Source organism: Toxorhynchites rutilus, chromosome 2, assembly GCF_029784135.1.
Source record: "Toxorhynchites rutilus septentrionalis strain SRP chromosome 2, ASM2978413v1, whole genome shotgun sequence".
Lineage (NCBI taxonomy): Eukaryota > Metazoa > Arthropoda > Insecta > Diptera > Culicidae > Toxorhynchites > Toxorhynchites rutilus.
This window is the reverse complement of record NC_073745.1, coordinates 108,062,690-108,072,691: the sequence shown is the minus strand read 5'-3', so window position 1 is coordinate 108,072,691 and position 10,002 is coordinate 108,062,690. Positions and strand designations below refer to the sequence as shown.

General features: G+C 37.4%; 1 protein-coding gene across 6 annotated transcripts in view; it reads left to right on the top strand.

Annotated features, from left to right (window-relative positions):
- LOC129764463 (lissencephaly-1 homolog) overlaps nucleotides 1-10,002 on the top strand; it is a 136,940-nt gene that overhangs the window by 114,057 nt on the left and 12,881 nt on the right. The window lies entirely within an intron of this gene.

Genomic DNA, 10,002 nt, shown 5'->3' with positions numbered 1-10,002 from the left:
GATTGGAGGTTTGCATTGCAAAATGTTTTGGTTGTTGTTAAGAGGAGAGGTATCGGCAAGGATAAGGGACAGCGGGCCGGGGAAGCGGTTTTCCGCCGATCGACTGAGATTCTATTCTGGTTGCGCGAGTGGGGGATTCGTTCTACACTAAGAGAGAAGAAGAACTTAGCGAAAAACCAATCTATCCGATCGATTGAATGCGTATGATTTGTGAATTTCGAAACATCTCAATTCTCTCAATGATGCGGAAATTCCACCTGGTTCTGAAACATACTGAAGACTACAATGTTTTTTTTCCTTTTTTTCCCAAAGTATATAGCAACAATTTCATGAAAAATTTAACTACCGAAAAAAGAAGTCTGGTTGTGCTAAAATATTGAATATGCTAGTCTTCTTCATTCAGCTTTTTTGCCGAAAATTATAGTCTTAATAGCCAATCTTACCAATATTTGGATACCAACCTCTTACCAGTAGAGGAAAGGTATTTAAGTAAACTATCTATGATTAATACTGAATTGCCCTTCAATTGACATAATTCTAGGCGAAACATAAAAAATAAATTCTTTTTTTATGCTTTTAGAGGTGTCGAGAACAAAAAGACACCTTGTTTATATCATTACTAGCTGACCCGGCAAACTTCGTCCCGCCCAAAATTTATTTTCTGTTATCACATCCATGTTTTCTTACTAAGCGCACGTTCATGGGCCCAATCGCAGAACTGCTTATTGATTGAGCTTCTAATCTAATCTAGCTTCTTAAAATTATTTTTTACTATAAAATTTCTGTACTTCTACCAAACCTTGACAATATATATCAGATTATTTTCAGACACAATTCTCGTGCAAGATTTTTCATTCACTTGCGAATAACATGTTTCTACGATACATGGAATAAATATTTGATACTGAAATATGATAGAATGTACACAGCCCTAAATCGGACAATCCTTTCTCGAGTTTTGCTCTTATCAACACATTCGGCGACCCATTTTTATTTATATAGATAGAAGACGATATAGGAGTGCGTTTTATCACATTAAAATCCATTTCCACTTTCGAACGAAGATCAATTTCGTTACCGCAAACATCAAATGGACTAACAACGCTTGTCAGTATGTATTTGCAGAGCGCATGTGAATTGAATTTTTCGAAATTTCCCATTTTCCTTCAGAGTTTTCCGAATATTTTCAATTGCCATGTTTAGTTGGAATATGTGTATTATTTTTATGGAACCCCCTCTCCATTCCAGAGATGGAAGGGGTGTCATACCATCATAGAAACATTTCTCGTACCGAAAAAAACTCAAATCCCAAATTTGACTCCATTTGCTCTATCAGTTCTCGAGTTATGCAGAAATTTGTGTTTCATTTGTATGACAGCTCCCCCTTAGAGAGGGGATGGAATGTCTAACCACCTAACCACCGTAAAAACATTTATTGCACCCCAAAACCTTCTTGAATGGCGTTTAACGTTCCCTGTGGAACTTTTGCCGTCTCAACGTATGCATTAACTAGCGTCATTTATTAATACTTAGTTGAGATTTCTTAAGCCAAATAACACGCCTTGAATGTATTCCGAGGGGCAAGCTCTTGAATACGCGTGACCACAGTGCAAATCGAAGGAAATTTCTTTGACGAAAAATCCCCCGGCCAGAACGGGAATCGAATCCGAACACCCGGCATGATAATGTGAAACGCTAACCACTCGACCACGGGTGCCCCAAAACCTCCACATGCTAAATTTTGTTCAATTTGCTTGATTAGTTTTTGGGTTATGCAGAAATTTGTGTTTCATTTGTATGGTGTCCCCCCTCTTAGAGAGGGGGGATGAGTGTCTCACCACCATAGAAACATTTATTGCACCCTGAAACTTACACATACTATATTTGGTTTTGTTTGCTTGATTAATTCTCTAGTAATGCAGAAATTTGTGTTTCATTAGTATGGCAGCCCCTTTAGGGAGGGGGGAGGAACTATCACAAAAAACTTCTCTGACCCCAATTACCAATTTTCATGTCGATCGGTTCAGTAGTTTCCGAGTCCCTAAGAATCAGACAGACAGACAGGCAGACAGAAATCCATTTTTATATACATACAGGCAAACTTTTTTTTGTGCGGGCGATAGGGACCGCATAAAAAAAATCGTGCAAAACTTCAACAGTAGCTTTAAAAACCCGTGTTCGTTACACATTTTGAAAAAAAAACTTTTTTTGTGCGGTAGATAGGGACCGCATAAAAAAAGTTTCCCCCTAGAAAATAACTCAAATCCATGCCGTTCACCGTTCAATATTCTTTTGTTTCCCTACTTTTCGATGGGACAGTTTGCCTTTTCGGTTGCGCGTGGCTGTTTTGTGCTTTTAGTTGCATGCCGAAACGTGATGCTGTTAGATATCATGTCATGCAAAAACTTAGAAAAACTTAGAGTATTTGATGGGAGGAGGGGAATGATTTCAGAAGTGGACGATTGAGACGCAAATATGCTTTTTTCGCACAAGAACAGAAAACCGCACAAAAAGAATCCCACAAAAAACAAATTCGCACAAAAAAAAATACCACACAAAAACAGGTTTTACTGTGGATTGGGAAGCTGAGTGTTTTCCTCACATAAAATGTCAAAACTTCTGCAAAACTTTACAAAACAAATACTTTTTTTTGTTTTTAAAATATTTTAGGTGCACGAGTATGACTTTACGTTTTTTAATAAAAATCTGAAGGGTAGTGTCTGAGACACGACTTCATAGTTGACGTAAGATTACATGTTTTTGCATGTTGGTTTTAAATATCTTTGGGAAATACGCCAAAATCGCAGTTCACCATTAACAGCGACAGCATATGATATTGAATTGTTTTTATTATTACTTCCATGTACAGTGCAGTTGCTTGGTAAGCACACTAGATAGCATATGCTTCTGACTAATCGCTGTCATGAATTTCAAATTGACACATAAATTTCGAAAACCCAACGATTATATCTGTTGCACGGATACTGTTTCGCAGCGTAGCTCGACATATGAGCGTCCGAACCACAAATGTATAGAAATTTGAAAGTCAGAAGGTATTTTCACAAATTAAAAAAAATATTTTTGCAACACATTATTATTAGGAAGCTTCTAAATCGATTGGTGGAAAAACCTCCTAGATTCAACAAAAAAGACCGCCAAAAAGATGCCAAAAGACATTCGTTTGAAACATAAAAGACAGTGCTACTATATTCGAATAATGCTCCATCGAAAGTTACAACCTTAACAAATACATGGAATCCACGCTGGAAGTAGTCTGGCTGTTCCGAAGTTATCCGGTTATTAAACCTATTTTTGAAATTTATAGTTATTAAACCTATTTTGGCCATTCAAAAGCGCCGGACAAATAATAAACTGGGCAGCAATGTCTAGGAAAAATGGTAAGTGCAGTAGACCCTCTCAGTTCTCTTGACAAATCCATGAACATGTAGTCTGGCGTTGTCATGTCGAAAATTCCCTTATCGTGTCTGTTCTCTCATCCGGTTGGGTTTCCCTTCAAAACTCTGTTAAAACATATTGATTGTGGCCGTACTATTCACCAGTGTTAGTTCCATTAAAAATGCTTTTTCTCTTTGTTAGATTTTTAAAAAGTAAATGATGGTCCTTAAAAAATGACTACAAAGTTACTTTTCGGAGCGTGTACTGAGTCGTTCTTGTATTAAAGCAATGATATCACTATTTTCAATTCCCTTAATTCAACTCAATAATCTGTAGACACCTGATTTTGTGCGGTGTGTGAAAAGCGACACATTTGACGAAGTTATCGGAAATTTTGTTTTATTTTCGATTTTTGATTCCGTCGCACTACATAGCTATCGAATCAGCCAAATACCAGTATCATGCTTTGTTTTGTTTGTTTTAAGGCCTTCACGTTCATGAACCATTGCGATAAGATTCTTCTCAATACGTAAATTGTACTTTGTTCACAGCTGGCAGTACGAATAGAACAATTATGCATCCAAATTTTGTACTAAATCACTCCCGTCATTCCATCAAACGCAATATATTGTGCTTTCTAATAACCACAAGTTCCGACATCCAGCCAAAAGCATATCAAGTTCCGACGCGCAACCGGAAGGACGACATGTCCCAACGTATAGCAGGAAAACTAAAGTAGCGAACACCATGTTTCAAAGCTACTCGTGAAGTTTTTTACAATTTTTTTATGCGATTTCTTGTGTGGTCCAAAAACAAGCTCAATCATGTTCTTCTTTTTTGTACTATAGAGACTCTAAATTTTCTAGCCTGGATGAAAGCAAATTAAAAGATGAAAACCAACTCTCTTGTAAGTTTTTGGCCGATCATAACTGAGTGGATTTCCGAGCAGGCATTCCTTTATACACCCAGATTTTTTTTACGCGGAGGATACGTACCTAGTGAAAAAACTGCGTAAAAAAACCGCGTTAATTGGAAAAACCGCGTTAATTGGAAAATCCGCGTAAAAAAACCATGTCACCTAATGATAGATATCAAATGGGACTATCCCTACGTAGAACGGAAGTAAAAAGTTGAGTGTTACTCTCTTCCGAAAACCCGTAGTTTTTTCCTGCAATTTCGTTGGTTACTGGTAGCTATAGTTCAGTTTTCCTCACGAATGAGGTCATCTGCTGTTGCTAGAAGACTCTCTTGTGATTTGTACACTCTACAGCCACTGTTGGAACGTCCAGAGCTAAGCAGACAGGGAAATCCATTCACGAATCGCTGCCCGTAAAAACCCCGTCCCGTTGTTGTTACCTACACCTAAAATCCACTTAAGAATCGTGATAAGGTGCGGCACTAATTTCTTTCATAAGCCCTAAGTTCCGTTTCAAACACTAATTACCGTAATATGCTCTGAGGCAACTTAAGTGGAAAATGTGAGCTGAGGGGGAGATGTGATATTGCACTGGTCTTTTTTACCGCGTTAATTATAAAATCCACGTAAAAAAAACCGCGCAAAAAAAACTGAGTGTTTACAGATTTGTGTGATTTCAATTGCCTGTTTGCAAAGCAATTTTTAAGCTATTGAAACAAGTTTTCTTGTCAATAATTAACAATAATATAACTCTTGGACACTTTGTTTTTCGAATGAAGTGATTATCATACCTCTCCGTTCAGCCGGCAAAGAGATATTAATGTTGAAAACCTTGCACTCCAAGCGTCACTCTCGTTATCGAGAACTTACACCCCGGTACCGAAATGGAAGACGTAGTCCTACGTCAAAATACACAAGTAATCTCCACCAGATGGCCTCGAACATCATCGCATCACAGTGTGTGACATCTTTTATTCACAACACACTATCGACCCTCATGTTTTGATTCTTGGCCACTGCGTTTATTTATTTATTTAGTCTGGTTTAAAGTCTTTACAACATGTCCTGATTCTCAATATTTTCTTTGGTATCGCACGTTGTTTGCTTTTCAACCCCACTATCTGGCAGGAGGGCCATCATGATACCGCTATTTCACGTTCCGTGCACACCTAGGACTGGGCAGAAGACGATTATAAGATGGGACCTCGGCCAGAAATGTAGGATAATCGTTCGATTGATTGTAAAAATAGAATATCCGAAATTATAATTCAAAATTCGGTTCTTTTGTAGTCGTTCGCAGAAATCATGAATTGATAAATTTGTCAACTTGCTGAAAAATGATTTAATGAAAAAACTATTATTCTGTCCTTCGATTTTTGTTTTCAAAATTAAATTTAATGTTACTTCGAAAATTATGACATCATATTTTTTTTGTTATCCAATGCCTGTTCATTATTATTACGAAAAACAAATATTTTCTCGATTATTCGAATATTGAAAGTGAATTATCTGAATGAATCGGTTTTTGCGGAGTTTCTCAACGAATAATCCATATTCGATTATATAGACATTTTAAATAGACATTTCTAGCCATCGTAGCCACTTGGCCGCTGTGTTTGGCATCCGAATCAAGGAAAACTGTTGCCTGCTCGCTAACTAGAGCGAGACTGTATAAACAAGTGATGATGAGATGAATTATAGAGACGTTTAATTGGGAGGGTTCATTAGTCTCTAGGGTGACTAAAAGCACGACTAAAAGCACTTTTGGCACAACAAAAGTATACGAGTAGCTTATGGGTAGAACAGCGCCTATATTGCTATACTTATCCTTTTCTCAATGTCCGTAGAACACACGAGCAGTGCATATGCATTTCGAACGAGCGACAGCCGAGCTAAACTTATTTCGAAAGATATAATATTTTTTTCAAAAACTGTAACTTTCTTCTTCTTCTTTTTGGCTTTAAGAGGGTTTAACTGTAACTTTCAAACTTTCGATATCTCCACATCACATTTTTCTCTAAGAAAAATTGCGAAATGAACCTTCATTGTTACTTCCAGAATAAATGAAGAAAAAGTGTTTTTTCGTTATTTTTGAGATGTCTAGACCAAAGAAATCCTGGCTTTTTATATATTTTTTCCGGGAGATGAAATTTTTCTACATAACATATCAAAAATTCAGAAACGAACATGTATCAACAATCGAAATACATGCCTTGCTAAATTTTTGACAGATTATGTAAAAAACAAAAGTCTCTTTGGTCTCGACACCTCAGGAATCATAAAAACATTTGTTTTCAAACTTTTCCTCCAAAGATCCTCAAAATAATGTTTTTTTTTCGGAAAAGTCTATTAATATAACTTCCATTCGTATTTAAGAAACCACAGATCGGTTGAGCGGTTCAAAAGTTACGATTTTTCAAAAATTCATATTGGCAAAATAGTTGATTTTTCAGACCACTCTAGTTTTGAATAAAGAGTAGATCTTTTTTTTCGTGAAATTGCTGTATAAAAATGATTTCATCAACTATACATTCATGTTGAGAAGCTTAGGAAACATCTACTATACAATAAGTAAGCGTAAACAGTGAAATACTTCAGGCGTGGCGATTCTAGAAGGATATGCCAGGTCCTTAACTTAGTTTCCACTCGCAAATGTTCTGTCCTGGCAGTCATTATCAAGACATCTGGTACTTTTTTATTGGTTGCGACATTTCTCGATAACCAGAAATTCTAACAAGAAATTCTAAGATGATGAATTAATATTATTATCGCAACTTGAATGTTGTTGATGAATTTGGAATCATGGGAAAGATGCAAAAAAGGAAAATAGGTAGAAATGCTTTCTATCAAACCTGTATCTTCGCAGCTTATTTATGTTTATTTGACATAACAAAATATACTTTTTCAGGTACATCCCTCACATGATGGTTGCAAAATTGGTTTCAAGGGTTATCTCAACAACATATTAGAAGTAGTTTATTTCAGTCAATGTGAACAAACTTAATTCGATATCCGATAAACATCTACGAACAATTCTATTAACTTCTTTAGTTCCCACCCCCTTCCAATTAAACGTTTCCCCGGAGGTGACCTTTGAATTAGCGGAACTAATTCCATCGCCTAAGAACCCCCGCGCTTTCAATTTCAATGTTTCCAATTTAATCGTCTATACCAGAGTCCGAGCCTAGGTTCGGGTGGACTTGCGCATTAACAGCACACCTTTCCGAAACCGGGGGGAAAACTTGTTTTCTTCTGGGGAACGTTTATATCTTAATATGCGAAAATAAATGAGTATGTGAAAATCAGCCCGGCAGCAGCAGCGTGTAATGCCGAGCGCGACAATCATCAGCCAAAAATTTGCGCAATTTTCTGCCGGCGCAAGTCGGCAATCATTGAACACAACATGCTCTTCAAACCGCTCACCGAGGCTGCTGTTGCTGCCGCGGCGGGATCTAATAGTTCTATCGATTCTGGTTCCGAGCTTTCGAGTGGTTCTGATGAATTGCCAGTCTCTGGCAGCTCTCTGGCAACCGGTTCCGTAGGCTCCATGATTGTCCAAGGTCCAAGTGCGAAAAATCGTGGTTCAACGATCTCTTCTGGCGTTGTGCTGCCGACTGCCGACAGTTGTTGCAAATTCTATTTTTTTTAAATTTTAAATTGCAGACATGCTTCGGTCACGAATTATCGGAACAGCGCAGGGTACGATCGTCGGTGGTTGCACTTGAAGATCACGTATCAGTAGCACTCTGATCTAAATCACCTGTAAAGTGTACTACTGAGCTACTGACTGATTTACTCTCGGTACGGCGAACTTATCGTTTTTCAAAGTGCCCGATTTTTGTTTACCCTTGTTCTGCTGTTCTTTGCATTTTTGTAAATTGCCGCCGCTTGGGTTGAGTGATTGGATCAGTACAAGGAGCAGAACGTTCAAAGGGGGCAATTTAATAATTACCTTAATCTGAAATCAATTGAGACTGTGGTTCGACTCTGATCGATAGATCCCTCCGACTAACTTGGAAAACGGTTGATTTAAAATCTTAAGAAGGCACTAGCATTACATGATGTGCTCTTGATTCTTGATGTAATTCGTCCTGAATTGCTGATTCAGAGAAAGACAACCTTAGTAGTTGATTCTAGATATTTAAACAACAATTTATACAGGGTTCGCCAATTCAGAATTCATCGTTGGACTCCAAACTGGCTCCAAAACTTAGTCACGACCGTTGACGAGGACTACGATTTTAGTTTATAAAATTCACGTGTTTACTACTTCCGATATTATTCTATAAAACGAAATTTGACTAGAAGAAATTTTTGAAGACCCTGAGATGGATCTATGGTTGCCGGTTTTGCTTGGAAACTGGAATATGCCGCAGATATTCCAACGTAAGTACGAGAAACTCGGCATTCTCCGATTTTCATGCATCGGTGTTAACAAATGCACAATGGAACAAACAATCGATAATTGATTTAGTAAACATACTTGCACTTGTGCGTATACAAACAGTATACAAACTGGATAAATGACAAAACTATTTCATATTTTCAAGCTGGATAGATGCTTGATTATTTCTATGCGCGTACTGCACTGTGCATGCGTCGCGAGCGTTGTTCTCAGCATTATGGATGCTTCAAACTTCAAATTTTATCACATCTAGTCCTTAGAAAGAACACTTAGAAAATCTATCATTTATGCACTGCGGTGTAAGTTCAAAGATTCGAAGACGAGATCATTACGTTAGAGGTGCAAGATTTTGAGCGGTTATATCTCATGGCCGGCTAAACGAATTGGTATGACAATCACTTCATTCGGAAGATAAAATGTCTTAGAGTTGTATGCTCGCTACCTACTACCCGAAATATCATATTACCCGAGCTGCTTTAAATCAGACTATTGAAATCACAAAAATCTTTATATAAACAAATGCCAGCTCGGAAAACCCCTTAGTTATGATTGTGCAGTGGTTGGAGCATGTTCTCGCTGCCGGCTAAAGCGATGTGTTCTCCCTGACCAATCCTGTTTCTATTTTGCTACCGGTCCTTACAAGAATGTATCAACTATTTTCCGTTGCTTCTACAAAGCTACGCAAGCCCATCGATCGTTTTCAGGACCACCAACTAGTTCAAAAGAGTTGAATTTTATGTATTTCCCTGTGTAAATAATAATTCAATACATATACTCATCCACTCACACACAAGAAGAACGTTCAGCAAACTTTCAGAATATCCATTCGTTCATTCATCGAAATTTGATTCAGATGCAACTTAAAACTAATGATCACTAAACCAACGATAGTCCTACGTCTATCTGATATAACAACAGATATAATCCGCCTCTAGTTTTTATACTTTCGTCCGTTGCATTATGTCAATATAGTGTCAAATTTTCCTTTCTCCCCAGTGTCAGTAGAACAAACATTACATTTGCATTTCCAGAGAGTGATTTACGCGTGATTGATTCGAAGTTGTATGTAAAAGTAGGGCTTCGTCATTGCAGTAGTTGTTCGTCATTGACCGCAACCTTTCGAAAAACTGTAATATACAAAACAAAATATAGGGGAAATCAGAAGCTCTTATTTCAAAGTAATATCAAAAAATTAACTACTGAAAATTTGTAATTTTCTATATTACAATGTAAAAACTCTAAAATCTCGTAAAACTATCAAGAAATGACGGAGCAAAAAGTGCTC